The sequence below is a fragment of the Bombus flavifrons genome, chromosome 8 (assembly GCF_040668555.2).
Source record: "Bombus flavifrons isolate JBK064 chromosome 8, iyBomFlav1_principal, whole genome shotgun sequence".
Taxonomy (NCBI): domain Eukaryota; kingdom Metazoa; phylum Arthropoda; class Insecta; order Hymenoptera; family Apidae; genus Bombus; species Bombus flavifrons.
In genome coordinates, this window is record NC_138449.1 from 9,101,382 (window position 1) to 9,115,763 (window position 14,382).

General features: G+C 37.1%; 1 long non-coding RNA gene across 1 annotated transcript in view; it reads left to right on the forward strand.

Moving 5' to 3' along the window:
• Positions 1-13,175, forward strand: part of LOC138182727 (uncharacterized) — a 482,518-nt gene extending 469,343 nt beyond the window's left edge. The window contains exon 4 of the long non-coding RNA XR_011173889.1: positions 13,157-13,175. This is a non-coding gene — a long non-coding RNA (uncharacterized LOC138182727). The remainder of the gene's footprint in view (positions 1-13,156) is intronic.
• The last annotated feature ends 1,207 nt before the right edge of the window (positions 13,176-14,382 follow it).

Genomic DNA, 14,382 nt, shown 5'->3' on the forward strand with positions numbered 1-14,382 from the left:
ATTGTTAAATGATAAATTTGTATAAACACACTAAACAACAACGAATAATGTTGTTACACAGATTACACAAATGTTTAGGTATACGCTACTTCTATTAAGATACTATGTAAATAATCATAAATAATTTGTTATAGTTATAAAAAAATTCCTACCTAAAATAAACAATAGGGTAAATGATAAAGATTGACATTGAAAGGTATTTTAATTTACATTATTCGATACTAAATTAACTTATTTTATGTATTTCAGAATTCTTTCACACTTTAACGATAATAAAATAAACTTTACTCAAACCAAGTGATAAATAAAACAGTTACAATCGTTTCAAGATAGAAAGCCACTTATATAGCGAAAAAATACAGAGTACTAAACAATGTTTGTACACAATACAAAATAACTAAAACAATGATATATACAATACAATATATATAGAAAGTTCACAACGTCGCAATCATTCCGCGCGATGAAGCAGTACGAAGGCTAAATAACCAATATTAAATAGAGGTTCTTAGATCACAGTCAATTGATACCGCCATGCCCGGCCAATAGAATCAGGCGGATCTCTAAATGCGAGCAAATCGGCCCTTGGAAGGGATCCTAATCAAGAAGGAATGCATTCAGTGTCGGTAGGCAGTACGAACTGATGGGGAACAACGTTCCACAGCTTCCACTAGGCGTTCTTAGGGAGTATTAGTGACCACTCTAGAGATCACCCAGGGGCTTACCCTACGAATTTCCGCTCTGAACTACCCAGTTCATTCGCCCTATTCCCACCTCTCGTCGTTAATTCATCCCTGGTAGATTGACTGAGGATACAGGGAATTCGACAACTTAAGCCCTTGTACGACTGCATAAAGGAAGGTTAACGCGTTATTCTATGTGCTTGTCACTTCTATTGTACGAAATTCTCTGAGCCGTTGTTAATATCCCACGAAAGTATTCGAACGCAGCTAGAAGCATTTTATGTGCGCGTTATACAAAATATATTAAAATGTCGATAACAAGATACGACCATCGTGGTTATATTGGTAAAATTTGAAACGGATTTGAAAATGTATATTGAAGTTAGAAAATGTTTATTGAAAGTAACGACTGCGCGAAGATTGTCAAAGTATTTGAACAGTCAATTGCTCACTATAGAAGTTACAAGATAATTTGATTAATTGATTGTTTGCTATAAGCCATCATATTTAGTGAGGCTATCTTTAGCATCAATTATATGTTTAAGATCATTATTCATGTCGTATACTAATTTTTCACTGAGTGTATTTTTACGATAAAATGTCTTGTAGCTCCTATATACATTTTCGGATTAGTTTTAAATTTTATCTACTATTATAATTATAACAGTTTTGTCTTACAGCGCTAACGAAACTTCAGCAAGTATGGCATAATGTACAGAATATATTCATAAAAGAATTTTGTCGTAAGTATTCGAATACTTTCATGAATTATTATAGATGTTATTTATATTATTATACTGTTATAGGTATGCTTGAACGATATAAAGCTCCATGGCACAAAGTGTGGTTATTCTTTTTTCATCATTGCTGTAGTGTTTCGGCAATATTTTTTGTTACATCCCTCAAGATTATTTTAAACGATAAAAAATAATACCTGTAGCATTTAAGCTTGATTGAATACCAGTAAAACGTGCCAGTCCGTGAAATTTATGTGTAAAATATAATGCGTACGGCTACGCAGCTACACGTCAAGCCCTGGATCAAAATCGTCCATTTATCTGTCTGCTATATTTTTTGTCCCTTCTGCAAAAATCGCTTCCGATCAGTATAACTTCGACAATTGTTTTGGGTTTAGCTGCTTGGCTAGAATATAGCGAATTGCGCGTTTAAATTTTGCGATCCTGAGGAGATTATGGGATAAATTAAAATTTCATTTTAAATAGGAGGGGACATTAAGTATAAAATTGAATATTATTATTAAAACTGTGATTTATTCTATCAAGACGTTTTAAGAAAGCTTTAAGTAAGAACTTTAATAGTAAAAGCGAAAAAAGAAGAAGACGGAAAGATTGGAAAACTCGTATGATAGACATCTCATAAATAACCGAAACTTAACCCAAAGAAAATTTGCTGTCAAAAAATTGTTGAAACTTTGTTTGGACTTGGGAAAGCGTATGTATAGCCTAACTTTCTTTCTCTAAATTTTCCATCCATTGACAACTACAACGTTACTAGTGGATTCTTGAATTCCTGTTTCAACATAGAAAATATTTCTAAAATACATATACGTGCTTTTTTCCAAACAACGAAGAGAACATAAATTCGACCATGAAAGCAGAAGGCTAAAAGCGACAGATGTTACCGCTAAAATGCTCAATGATACTAATTTATCAATAAATTATATATCATGTTAATCTCACATCCACTTCATCGGAACCGTTAAAGCCAGCGCAAAAATCAGTATGCTATAACGTTCTCTGCTGCTGGAAGCGGATTTCATATACGATGAAATATGTATTTGACTTTAAAAGTTGAACTATTTGTCTTCTTCACTATTTATCTTGTCTGCTCGCTGGCAACTTGTGACGGCCGGGTATAAAGAGTAAAATTCGCTTCCGCATAGAAGCGTAAGGAAAATGTAATGGAAAGTAGAATCAGGAGCTGTCTGAATTATTGCTTTACCAACTTAAACGTTCCTTTCTCCGTATTGTCCATGCATGTACATATGTATCTTATCGTCTATATTCCTCTACCTACACCTGTACACCTTAAAATGCTTCCTCCGCTTTCGATAAACTATTTTGTTTGTTGATGTCTCTATCGTACGAACAATGGCGCGATTAATCATTTTCTAACGAGGAAGACGTTTCATCATTTAGATCGCGCAGACACGCGCGGTTAGATCGGTAACGGGAGAAACGAAGGGGCCTTTAAGGACGGTAGTGGGCTGCTAAGGAAGGCTGATGGAAAATGACGTTATCTTTTGGCGTAAGTCGGCCGAGTCACGAGGGAGGCGATTCGTAATTGCTTTAGTTAAGGAATGTGCGTCGCGCTTCGGGCTTGGACGCGGGATAAAAGCCGGAAAGACGGTCGCGGAGAGGGAGTGGAGAATGGAAGGGCGAAGGGGAAAGAGAACGGGGAAGTGAAAAGTGGAAAAAGACGGAGGTGTATGGAGCAGAGGAGAAGAGAGAAGGTGAAAGCGGCGAGGAAACGAAAAGTGAACGGGGTTGGCAGAAGAACAAGAGAGAGGGAGAGTGAGCCAGGGGTAAGTTCAACGCCATGGGGTGGCTATGAATTTAAATTTCTCTAATTAGGACGCGCAGGAGATGCGGTGACGCTGTTGGTAGCTACGACCCCCTTCAAGCCCCTTTCTTCTGTCCCTGTCCCCCAGCATCCCCCGCGTCAACTTCCTCGTATAATACTTTCTTTCTCGCTTACCTCTCCTCTCTCTTCGCTCCTCTCTCATTTTCTGTACACATGCGTATACATATATACATATATGGGCACATGTACCGAGTGTTTCAAAAAGCTTCGGTATAAGTTTCACATAGACACAAGCGGGCGTAAGTACTCAAGTCAAATTCATTTGACAGTGCTGCCAGCTTTTTTCTTCTAATATTTCTCTTCTAGTTATCCTTTTCTATGTTAAAATGATACATCGCTGGAAAATACCGTGCTATTACGTTACACGAAACACGAAATATATTCGAGCCCCTCAGAAGCCAAAGATGTGCAAATAATTATACTTATTAATGGAACTAATAATATTTGCTGGTCGTTTAATAGATTAAAATAACCTAACTGGTCTTCCTATAACGTTTATAGTATTGTTAATATATATAATAATATATTGTTATAATATATTCATTACATCATTATTGCAAGTGAAGTAGTTTCTATAAGCGATGATATAGTTGTAAGATGTAAAGCGTGCTGCTATGAATTAGATCTCAATAAAGATGAATCTCGGGGTTTATATCACATTTATATGAATCTTCTTGTTTTGCATTATATATGACATGATCCCGACGCATTGACGGTGATTAAAATAGCGTTAACGTTAAATTAAATTAAATCTTGGGAAAAATGAATTTACGACCTTTAATCCTTGTAACGACACACTGGCCTTATGTTTAAATATTCCGCAGCATTTTTGAAACACCCTATACATATGTGTGCCTGCGCACACGCATACGTATGATACGAACGTGTATACATATTTATGCGTACACGTGCGTACCGCGCTATAATACCATAGCAAACCACAAAAGCCTGGCGCTGAAGTAACTCAAGTAAGAGGTGGCTCGCATTCGCCGTAGTTGACACCACCTGACTCAGATTTGTTGCTTCTCACGTTCTAACCGAAATTTATTTGATGCCGGCTCGCGCGGGTTAATTAACGCTTCCCGGAAAGAGAGACACGCGAAGCGGGAGAATGAGAAAGGGGTGAACGCGCGCGTGCAAAAGAGAAAGGATACGGGAAGGCACGAAGGGGAGAGAGGATGGAGAAACGAGAAGGAAATAGCACCTTCGAGATTGGACCAACACGAAGAAGAGAGAAACTCTTTCGGTAGAGAACGAGAACGAACAGCGAAGCAATCAAAGCATACATGCTTCCTATGATACGATTAACGGCGCGGTTAGTAGTATAACTCCGCGTATGATCGGTCATCGACCGCGCCGAAGCCATGCACCAAAATAATTGAAGAGCTCATAACGGAAAAGACTCGCTAAATTTCTCAAACTTTCAGATAAAAATACGTTCTAATAATTAGAAACTACACTTGCAACATGGTGGAATAAATATGATGTAAATTTTTGACATTTCTAAGCTTTGAAATACCTGTTTGCTTACCCGAAGGAGGACAAACATGGAGAAGGCTTGTTTTTATTAAGTGTCTTTGAATTTTAAGTGATCACTGGTGCTGTAAGTTCATGCTTCGATGTGTCTGTTTTACTAGAACGCATGGGTCGTTGTGGAATGTTAGTCATAGAGTTAATCTGTATGAGTTAATCTTCTAAACGATGGTTGTTTATGCTGTATAATTACCAGACAATGAATTTTGAATTCTGCGTAATTAGCTTTGTTAATAATGCACTTATAGAAACGTACGGATTTATTAATGTTTTGATATTAACTCGTAATTCTTTATAACTGCCCTTTGAAATCTGTTTGAGTAAAGTTTTGTTAATATCGATAGGATACATGAAATATCACGGTAAAATTGACCTTTAAATGGCCACATTTGCCTGTCAGGCGATTTGAATGTCATTGAGAATATCCAAAACCTGGATAAATCACCTGTGTAACGCGCTTGATTACTGGACTGCGCAATTGGAGAATAAACAGTCTGTATGTCAAAATAATGAGAATTTTGCTCACGCCTCCCAATTATATTAAAAGAGTGAAAAATATTGAAAGCATCGAGTGTTTTAATTCAATACCTTGTGTGTATGTGTATGTACATATAATCACTTATTTCACATAAATTCAATTTCACTGCCCATTCAATGTCTTCCCATTAAACATCATCATTTTCGTCGATGTAATCATTGTTTTAATTATCTCGTTGTCAACGTCTTCTTACCAGCCTGAAACTTCTATCATTGTTTGTATCGTAAAACGTATCGATCGGAAAAGAAGAAACGGATGGGAAGGGCTAACAAAAGATCTCGAAAAACAACTTGAGAAGTATTCCGATAAATTAAAGCGGTTTGCGTTCGTCGTTATCCATCCGGATGACCTGAGCAGCAAGTAAGGAATTTTCAGGGAGTTTCAGCAACCATTAGTAAGCACCGGGGTTGAAGCGGACGATTTAAAAAAAGTTTCCGTGGTGCATACATTAAGCCACGCTGGTGTGTACGAATCTTAATTCTTTCTTTGTTATCTCTTTCCACTAATTCACGACAATCGCGCTCGTGAAAGAGGGTCGACGGACATGGAATGAAAAAGGGCAAGAAAGAAGAAGAGAAAGAAAGAAAGAAGCTAAAGCCACGGTTACGGCCAATGTTCCTCGTCTTCTTTGTCTCAAGAGATTAAAGGCTTAAAACGTTCACACCGGTTCTACATATTTCACCCTGAACCCGTGGACTTTGAGCGGCACTCAACTATTTCGTGCATAATGTTCTGAAGTTATAAGAGTAATATTATACAGTAAAAGTACTATACAGTGAGAGTATATTATACAGTAAAAACTGAATTCTAGAAGAGAAAACTAAGGAAACCAAGAGCACCAAGGAAACTAAAACGATCTAAGCTAAATTCTAAATTAATACATTTTGAACAAAGAAATAATCGTATTGTAAACAATTATGTAAGAATTATGTAATAATTATGTTATATAACTCCCACATACGTTACTCTGTCTATCTCCACGGATTTCGAGAGGAACTGAACTATTTTGTGTATAATGTTTGATGTGCAACGAGTATAGGAGTAATATTATATAACAAGAGTATTTATACAATAAAAATTAAATGCTGGAAGAGGAAACTAAGAAACTGAAGGAAACTAGAAAAATTTTACTACAAAAGCTAAATCCTAAGTTAAGAAATTTTACATAATGAAATAATTATATTGTAAAATTGATTGCATCGTTTAATATATATTACTCTCTTTATCCTCAACTTTAGCAAAGGCATTAAAAGAACAATTATTCTGGATGATCAACGTTTACAGAGCGTGAAATCTTAACAGTAAACCAAGAGGCGGAAGCACAAAGGCAATAAATGGTGTCGCAGAAGCATTCATGAATATCGTTCGATAAATTAGTTCTCGGTATATTAATTAGAAGCGTGAAAATTGGTCGGGATATGGGCGACGATATCGTCGATTTCGTATCCAATTAAGGCTAAACTACAGCCGAATTCATAAAAATGCAGTAATTAAAAGTATTGATTATCGAAGGGTGACCGATGCTAGTAAGCTTGCTACGATCGGGTAGGGTAGCTTGCTTCGTACACCTGTTCATTAGGTAATGAACTTATTAAATCAAAGAGGCGCGGCGCAGTAAAAAGTTCTACCTATCTTCGCGATCTTCGATCCATTCGCTAACCTTCCTCTCCTTCTATTTGTTCAATTACCTTACCGAAAGGATTAAATGTTATTGGATACGGTAGCAAGTTTAACTAAATCTTTCGAATAATGGCGATTATTTCCCGAACAAAATTCGTAGATCCTTATACCCGTAATTCTTTAATTGAATTATAGCTTATCAGAAACACGCAAGTATTCGCATACTACTGGACGGTACTGCATATGTACATCTTCACGTGAAATCAGGATTAAAAATCAGAATGTGCTGATTCTATGTTAAGAATCGCAAACAACACTCTGAAAATTATTTTCAAGCGTTTCAACCTAAACCACGAACAAATATTTTTATTAAATATTTATATAATAATAGTAATTTTAGAGTACTAATAATATTAATCATTTCATTTTAAACGTAGCCATTTATCGTTTTAGCTTATGAAACTTCTATGTTAAGAACTGACAATCATGTGACATAAAATTGAATGTAATCGCATGAAGATATCTTCAGAAATTAGACACGTATCTAATATTAAATACTTGATACGATTTATGTAGAAAATATTTTGAACCAGCCGTGGCCATTTACCTTTTCCAACGCGTAAAACTGAATCATTCTGTACTTTCATCCGAACTGCAGCTCGCTTGGACCAAACGTATTATCACGTCTCCCTTAAGCGGTATCTCGCAGAGGACACAGTATAGAACAACTTTTCAGAAGAGCTAACTGAAATGCTCGAAACGGTGGAAAGGGTGGCGCGGCGGGTACCCTCGACTCTCTAACCCGCATAACCGAATTAACACCAGAGGAAACCTTGGTACAGGTTTACCTCGGTACAGTTTAATCCTGCGTTCTGCGTCGCGTCCACAAGGAAGCGATGCTGGTCTTGCAGCCGAGCCGGCTGAACCATGGATGGGAAAGTGACGTAAAATTTAAGAACCACCCGCATTAAAATCACTGCTCCCACCAGTATTTCAATGCCCACCCCTTTCTCCTTTTCTCCGCCGCGTTACATTCTCCACGGTTCGCGGAAGAGAGCAGTCGGGTATATAAAGGGTTCGCAAAGTGACTCGAATTGCCGCACAGTCGACTTTACGAGACTAGCTATTGCTAATATCAGAACATAAGGGCTGCTCCTCTCTTCTCTCGCTCCCTTTATCGCATGTTTCTCTCTGCCGCTTCCTCCTTCTTCGTTTCCCATACTCGAATTGAGACGAAGAACGAGTCCACCACCCCTTTCATCCCCACCTATGTGGAAAACCGCTCGAAGTCGACATCCCTTGCCTTGGTGAAACTCCTTAACCATTCGACCCTCTGCGACATTTTTAGTGGCCATCAAAAACCAACGCCGGGCTTAATTATGAGAGGGCAGAAGCAGAAACCCTCGTGCTTTCCTGTTAGCAGCTTGGCCGCACACGAAGACACTAGCTTGCCCATTTCGGTACACTTCTTCGCTGTTTCCCCCGATTCTCGATAGTTCTCTCCGCCGCGCCGTACAAACGCCTCGAGGAGCCTTTTGTTTCTTCTTTTTTTTCTTTCCTCGTTCTTTGAAAGGAAGAAAGGAAACTGGTGTAACGCTGCAACAAACAACAGCATCTTCTCGGAACGCGAAAGTCGTTGGTGGAAGAGCGACTTTTCTTACTTTTGTTTCATCGCGCCAGAAGCCAGAAATAAATGAATCGTGACATTTTGATTGACATTCTGATTTTTGATAAAGTGGTAGTGGATGGTATAATGATTCGGAATAATTGCGTGTAAGATTGATACGTTGGAGCAAATTCATGAAATAATAAGGAGACGATAAGACAGCTTTTATTTCTGCATTTTATTTATGTCGTTTGTGCTTCTATAGCTTCTTTTCGTTGAAGAAGAATGACAACGTTGTGGAGAAGAATTAATCTGTGAGTTACATAGTATGAAAGTAGCTATATTTTTAATTACTGTATTTGAAATTGATGATTTTAAGCGACGCTATAAAATTAGTAAATCGATGTCTACACAACTACACCTATAAACCTACGATATATTCAACAATTTCATTTTTTCTTTTATTTCTATGGTATAACATATTTATTATATTAGGATGGATCAATGAAACAGCTATTCCTCTTGGTTGCAAGAGCAACCATAAAATTGAGGTATTTATTTAATACCACAAATAACATAAACGCAGTATATTCTTAATCTCAGCTTCTTTGATACGGATTAGGAAAATATGAAAGTTTGTATGAAAGGATACTGATTAAAATAATCTGAGAGTTCTGAAATACCGTCTTCTTTCAAAGTCATTTGCATTCGCTTGCTTCTAAACGAGAAATGTAGATATTATAAAGTATGTTCGTACTTTGGTCGAAAATGAGTTTCAACGGTATTATGTAGAATGAATATTTGAAAATGACTGCAGAATATGAAGAACATTAGGTATTTATTAAAAGTGGAATATATTCCACAATAAACTAGTGATTTTAATTAGGAATAACCCAATATTGTACGAGACCAAGGATATCGAACTTTGATGATCTAATCACGACGTAAGAAAAACAAAAATATCTTCTCGGTAGGAGAGTAGCAGAACAAAAGAACCTTAGAATCGAATGCATGTCTGAGCAATTTGTTTCTTTTATAATTCTATTTGTAATTTTAATGTAACATTTTACATCATTTCTAAGTAGCAAGTTATTTTATAGCGGCTTATAAATAACCAATAAAAATGAAAACAAGATTGTAAACGAATATAACTATTATATTAATAACCACGCAAGTGTTCGTTCTTTTCTTTTAGAGTATACACAATAATTAGCAAATAGTTTTTTGAATTACGAATAATTTCATCAAACATCGTTAAAGAGATAGTTACGTGTAAAGAAATAATAAACACTTTTACACTGGTTATTTAAGTTCATTATATATTATTTTTAAAAAATTTATAATATTTAAGTAATAATCTCTTCGTGGATTTTTCTCTGACAATATCTTAATGTATCCCTATATTACACGTAAATGAAACAAATTTCCCGTTAACCCATAACTATTTCCTGTTTTACGTTAGTCTATTGATTCGACCGATAAACATCGGTGATTGCGACTCAAGCAAAGTTCTATCTAGGCACTTGCCACTGTATGGCAATGCAAACGCGTTCAAAGTTTGTCTCGTATATTTGTCCAAGAGTTGTCTACGTAAGCACTGTACAACAGGTCCGACGCAAGTTGGGTTTCCTCTACCACTTATATAAGGATCTCACAAACAGAACGTTTCTCCTACACCTTACTGTTTTAAGAGTATATTAATTACTTATAATAATTAAATAAATTACAATTCGATCCTATTACCTACCACAACATAAATCATTGTCGACTGACAAGCCTCTTTTATATCATGTATGATACGTACAGAAAATTTTGTATAAATACATACATACATTGTTCCAATTTTAGTAGCTTAACAATGTTGGTTCGTAATTGGACTTGATTAACTATAATTAGACCGCGAATTTTTATACATTTATGTGAAATTTAAATGTGTAAAAATGCACAGAATGCATGAAAATATATATACTATCAAAAACAAAGTACTCGTTGTGACTTTTAATAAACGAAACTCTGCTTAAGTTCTATCATTTTAGTCGTCTTCATAGAATATAAATTTGCATAGAAATTCGCAATCTAATTACAATAGTAGTGAAGTACACGTGGACCGTTTAGAAAAACGACGGATTATGACAGGAAAAACTTTATCGATCTTCTCCGTTCCGCGCAGAAATTCCAGTTTTCCCGATGATAAGAGAGCTAACATGACAGAAGAGGGGGGAGGGTGTGAACGCACAAAGGGTGAAAAACATCGGCGGAACACTTGCGCGCGGCGTTGCGCGTGCATATTGCGGAGAAAATAGCTTAGTTTCGTCGTGGGACCGAAATTAGATTTCGTTCGAGAAGACGTTCCAAATGTTCGCTCTCCGACCTTCTTTCCTTTATCTGTCGCGCGCCGCCTCCTAGAATACCCCTCCTTCAGCTCTCGTTTCAGCCGCCTCGCACTGCATCTTCTTCCTTCACCGTTCACTGCCACTCTTCTTCCCTCTGCCCGTTCTTTTTCTTCTACTTGCAATTCGTTCTCTTCTTCGTGCTGGGATTCCCGCTTCCCCCGGGACACTCGACGACGTCGCGACGCTCCTCCACGTTCCGCGGTACTATGCATATTTCACCGATTTTTATGGAATTCCTTCTAGACTCGTTCCTTCTTCCTCTTCGCTTTCCCTTTGCTATTACCCTTTTCCTTTCTCTATCCCTTTCCCTCTCCTGCTATTTCCGTTTAGAGCGTCGAGCCTCTCCTTTCTTCTGTCACCCTACGGTCCCCGTGCTGTTTCTCGCGCTTCGTCGCACTCTGGCGTCGTCGCCTGTCATCTTTCGTTGTTACGCAGCGTGTACTTCAGTCGTCCCGTAGCCGTCGTTCTCCCCCCTTGGGGCCGGATTTTGTACGGAGATTTTCCGATTAACCCCGTTGAACTGTCGATCGATCAAGCGGAACAATATTCCGGCCGACGTCTATGAATTCCAGCGATCTTCCTGAGAATCGTTGTATACGTTGCCAGTAAAGGGGCTGGCGCACGGCTAAACGCGCGGAAATAAAACGAAAGATTCCGCGAGAAATTGAAAGCCCTGCGTAGGAGTTCCTCGTAATCCGTCCGTTTTATCTCGATTGGGAATTATTCTGTACTCCATGGCTATCTTCTCATCGAAGTGCCTTTCTCTCTTTAATTTCATTAAAGGAATATTCTATCGGTGGAGGTATCGTTTTCTATCGGTACAGCGAATGTTAAAATAACGTAATACCTTCGACTGTAAACTTTAATTGTACTCGTAGTATAGATTCGTATAATTATATTATGCAATATTTAGCTATAACAATAATAAGCAATAAAGTTATGGTAGCTTCGTTTATTTGTCAGAAACAAAGGTATGTGTATATATACAAACATCTTGGTTCTTTTTTCTAAGAATATTAAATAAAAATTTATAGAAGATGTTGTTTTATCACGGAAACGCTCGATAGTTCAATTTGATTTATTAATTTATTTAATTAAACGTGGAAATCAATTTAACTGAGCATTGAATTGGTAGTATAAAAATGGATACACAGGACTTACGGCATAAGACTTATAGCTGGGGTTTCATTCCCGCGGCCAAAGCAGCAATATATTATCGTTCCCGACTGTCACTTGTGACGGCTCATCCGGCAATAAATTAATTATGCAAATGAAATAGTGTATTGCTAATTCGACCGACTTAATGAGAAATTGTATGCGTGTCCATTTAAAGTTGTCATATCCTTAAATTTCCAATATTTCTCAATTATGCAGCTAATTAGAGTATCATCTGGCAAGTGACATTTACAGCTTCTATCACTGTGCAGTTCTAATAGACATACTGTACCATGGAATAATTGCATCAGCGAGCATATAAATCATAAGTTTTGCACACGAACCATATACAAGACAACTAATGTATATAAATTTATGTTTCGTATTTCATTCTAAAATTACATTTTAAAAACATATTATATAATAGGACTATAATTATATAAATGTGTAAGATGTATAATGTATAATGTGTAAGATGTGTAAATGTGTAAATTGTAATCAATTTAGATATATGATGGAATGAAATAATTGTTGATTATTAAAATATTTTGCTACTTCTTAAACATATCACGCATGTTTCTCAAAAATCTCACGACGCAAATGAACTTAGTTTTGTATGTTGAAAGAATATCAAAACTGTCAAATGGGCTTTCAAGCGTTAAGAGCAGAAAATTATAAAAATAATATTTGGCTATCGTTTCCTAGATTTTATATTAACATTCTGTTTGGATCTACGTACATTATCAATATTACCTTATATTCAGAAGTGGTGCTCGTTCCCCTTTCGTTTGAAAAATGTTCTGGGAAAGGTCAGGTATTCTGTTCTTGGTAAACGTCTTCCATTACCTTCCTCCACTTACCGTCGAACAAACTACGTTCTCCTCTAGCGTTACAGTGATACATTTGGTTTCCATGTAAATCCAAAAATTCCTTTTCGAGTTCAAAATTTCATTCGGAAAATCTTCCTTAGTTATGACTATCTTCTCAATCTTGCAATTGTTATAAGTATTGTAAACATTATAAGTTACAGAAGGAACTGTTTGCTTCGACAACACGGGGGATAGCTAACCCCAATCCAGTGCGAACGGAAGATGATAAAAAATCGGTCTGACAAGGAACGTGTTAGAAACTTGAATATTTATTGGAAATTTGATATATCACATTTATTTTTCTACGGTGGTAATATCCTTTCACTGGGTATACAAATAATTTCATTTACTGAAAAATTTAATCGCGGTTTGTTTTAGATACATATACGATATTGTTTATTGATCGTTATTAAAATATACGAAAATAATTCTTTTATTTATTGTACGGTATAATAATAAGATGGTAAATGAAATTATATATTGTACTGTCCCCAAAGTTTAGTATTATTAATAGAGCGTAAATGAAACAAAATACTAGATAGCAAACTTCTTCAAACTACGAATACTCCGCAAATTCATTACTCCGTTAGTTCGCTATCAGACATCTCGTTACCTTCAAATAATTCCTTCCATCCCGTAAAGGTAATAGAAACGAATCGCTCACAAACGAGAAGTCGAGACAAAAGGAGCTCCATGAACGGAACGTTCAATGTCCTCAAAGGTATGCATTACATTCGTGTGTGCGCGAGCCCGTGGGAATATTTTCTTCCTCTAAACTGAAATATTCAGAGCCATCCTACTCCGGATGAGTGAATAATACGTTCGCCGATAGAGCGGTAACGACGTTGAATCGATCAAATTGTTAAAAACACATGCTAAAGTTCACGTAGCAGAATTATTTCTCTTGCAACGGGACGCTTGCCACATCCGACATGTATGTTCACACTCGCATAACTCTAACGCGGGACATATATGTACAAGATGCAACAAGGTATACATACTGTCAAGTAGCGTCGAAGCGATTCTAGAAGAGGCAGCCAGTGGGGCTACTTTATTTCCTTAGATTCTACTTTTAGCAACTATTCGCCATTCCGAAAGAAAGACAATCTTGCCATCGGCGAACAGGCTGCGCTAAGCATACCGACCAACGATACGCCTGAGACTCTCTCTTCCTCTTTCTCTTCTTGGAGTCGCCTTATATTCCGTATATACCACCCAGGAGGCAACGACGTATCTCTCGAGATCAGTATGACTGTCGGTGTGTACGGATACCGCCTCACTATGGAAATAAAGCACTTCCGAGCTCCGCGAGAAATGCATACGTTCCCCCTGGCTACCCGTGAAAACCCTCCTTCGAGATCTCTGGCAATCCCTTCTCGTC